Raw genomic sequence first — 3,486 nt, 5'->3', positions numbered from 1 at the left:
AATAGGCGTACCAATAATACTTTTAAGAAATATCAACCCACCAAAGCTTTGCAATGGCACGCGACTTGCCGTAAAAAAAACAACGGGAGACCTAATAGAGGCCACAATCTTGACAGGGCCTTTTGAGGGTGAGGCTGTTCTTATTCCTCGCATTCCCATGATTCCAACGGATCTGCCTTTTCAATTTAAAAGATTGCAATTCCCAATTCGATTAGCATTTGCAATCACCATTAACAAAGCTCAAGGTGAATCATTAGAAAAATGTGGTATAGATCTCAATACTGATTGTTTTTCCCATGGACAATTGTACGTTGCATGTTCGAGGGTCGGTAAACCTGACAATTTATTTATATGCAGCGACAATTGGACAGCGAAGAATGTTGTATATTCGCAAGTTTTACGCAGCTAATTTGTATTGTATCTATCTATCTATATAAAAACGAGTTGTGTGTATGCATGTTTGTTTGTTTGTAAAAAGAGCGTTTGCATATGACGTCATTATTAGTACATACGGCTTTGTATATGGACAGACAATGGGAAAGCCAAGAATGTTGTATATTCGCAATTTTTACGTAGTTTGAAAAACATATATAAATCTATCTATATTCACAGGTGGGACACAGGGACACAACTACAATGGCGCGTAACTAATATGGCGCTTAACGACTTACGCGTGCGGGGGGGCGCGAAGCGCCCCACCAACTAGGTGTTGGGGTGGCGCGAAGCGCCACCCCAACAGCTAGTATATATATATATATATATATATATATATATATATATATATATATATATATATATATATATATATATATATATATATATATATACTAGCTGTTGGGGTGGCGCTTCGCGCCACCCCAACACCTAGTTGGTGGGGCGCTTCGCGCCCCCCCAAGCCCCCCCGCGCGCGTAAGTCTTTACGCGCCATATTAGTTACGCGCCATTGTAGTTGTGTCCCTGTGTCCCACCTGTGAATATAGATAGATTTATATATGTGTTTCAAACTACGTAAAAATTGCGAATATACAACATTTTTGGCTTTCCCACTACTGGAAGCTTTCCGTTTCCAATTGCCAGCAATTGATCTGAAAATGTTTGACCAGAATCATCGTTTTGCAATGGGACACGCATATTTGTAGTTAATTTTAATATTTTTACGTGTGCCCATAAATTAGAATTTTTCAGGCAAGCATTCATTTCGTCTGCAGTAGTTAAACTACGTAAAAATTGCAAATATACAATATTCTTGGCTTTCCCATTGTCTGTGCATATACAAAGCCGTATGCACTAATAATGACGTCATATGCAAACGCTCTTTTTACAAACAAACAAACATGCATACACACAACTCGTTTTTATATAGATAGATAGATAGATGGATACAATACAAATTAACTGCGTAAAACTTGCGAATATATACGGTTAGGTGAAGGCATTCCCAAATCCTGAAGAGGTTTGTTTGCCATACGTACGCACAAATCTTCTATAATAACTAAAAGCCATTTATTATTTTTATAATTTTTTAGAATATTCGGAAATACTTTTTCAATCAATTCATTTTTGGACGTCACTAAACTACAGAAATCAGCAGGTAGTTGTATACGTCCTGAAATTGAGTCTATCGTATCATAAATGTCTTTTTGTTCCGACGTTAACTTGTAAATGTTATTTTGTACATACGACAATAGATCACTCGTACTGTAACTTTGTTCACGATCCAATTCTACACATGTCGAAACAGCAGCGATACGGTTAGGTGAAGGCATTCCCAAATCCTGAAGAGGTTTGTTTGCCATACGTACGCACAAATCTTCTATAATAACTAAAGTGTCGTTATAAATTTCTGATGTAAAATCAAAAGTCATTTCTGACGTCTCTAACTGTTTTCGATGGAGTATATCTTCGGACATTTTTGACTTATATTTTTCCCATAACTCTGTAGGAGCTGATGGAGAGCAAGTGTACGAATTTGACTTGGGGTTGACGTTTCGCACGCGTCATTGATGCAGTTATCCCAGTGTTGGTCATTCTCCAATAAATTCAGAGCTTGGCATGCACTACGGTAAGTGTCATGTATAGTACCGTTTACAGTTGTCAAATATTCAAAGGATGTCGGACCGGGTACATTCACCAAAAGCAGGCGTAGAAAGAAGCATTCATGTTGATTGGGGTGAACGGTGTAGAGTCTTCCTATCGTGGTATCTTTGAAGATGGTAGGTTGGCCGTAAACCCACTGGTTATCTACTTCGATGGTGGTACCGTTGCCATTGTAGGTTTTTCAGTCATTTTGAACGATATTCTTAAATACCTGTGTCCTGGTCGTCATTTATATTCCCTGTGTCCCGGTCGTCATTTGTGTCCCGGTATCCCAGTCTGTAATTTCTCTTTTTTCTTTTTTCAGTTTTCTTTTTCTTCTTTATTTTTCAGCTTCACTATGAAATACATATCGCCGAACCTTTGTTTTTTTAACTAAAATCTGGTAGTCATTGATGACCTTATCCAAGTCAAAATCCCAAACCCAATCATCATCGCTATCATTTTCAGTTTTAATATGTTTTGACTCTCGCTGTCCAGGTGGATCTTCATCTAACTGCGCGGTTTTGCGTTCTTTAGCCTCAAGCCTGTTTCCTTGCTGTTCTTTTGATTCCTCGGCACGCTTTCTTTTCTGACTTTCTCTATCAGCACCAAGTTTTTTGGCATAGACTCTTTGAGCATCTTCATCAGTCATTGTAAACTTAAACATTAATAGAATTCTACGCGAACATATGTCTTATATAGCTTGAATGACGTCACCTTCAAAGCAAAAATGATGGCAACTAATTTCATGACGTCAGCCGAAACATGACGTCACCTGATCCACGATCCACAGATCCACAGACAACTTATTTTTATATATATAGATATATATATAAATATATATATATATTTCTATATATATATATATATATATATATATATATATATATATATATATATATATATATATATGTAAGAATTAAGAGCTCATATAGCACTTGCGACGAGGATGGAAGAGTCAAGAGCTTGGTTTGAAATGGTTTGTTTCTGTTTACTGTAAATATAACCTCTATTTTCTCAGTTTTTGAATATTCAATCACCGATGTACAGTTTTTCATAATTTATATTTATAATAAAGAATGTTCATTTCTTTTATTTTATTTATATTTAGCTTTTAATGGAAATCAGTAGAAAACAATCTAATAGGTGCAATCCTATCTCTCTGTTTGTTTTTAAGAATACTAGTACTAGACACGAATAGGACACTACTACTGCTAATTTCACTCACTGTCCAACCTCTAAAAGTCCTCCCCAGTGTCTGATCATGAGGCTGGAAATCTTATGAAATACGTCTCCGAGATTGCATGAATTAAAGCCAGTAACAGCAACTAAAAAAAATGCTGAGGTAGGGTAGGGTTGACAGAAAGTCCCTGGACGTATGAAGCACAACCGTGGCGCTAAAAAATCCCT

This window comes from Artemia franciscana, chromosome 16, assembly GCF_032884065.1.
Source record: "Artemia franciscana chromosome 16, ASM3288406v1, whole genome shotgun sequence".
NCBI lineage: Eukaryota > Metazoa > Arthropoda > Branchiopoda > Anostraca > Artemiidae > Artemia > Artemia franciscana.
This window is presented reverse-complemented; position numbering follows the sequence as displayed.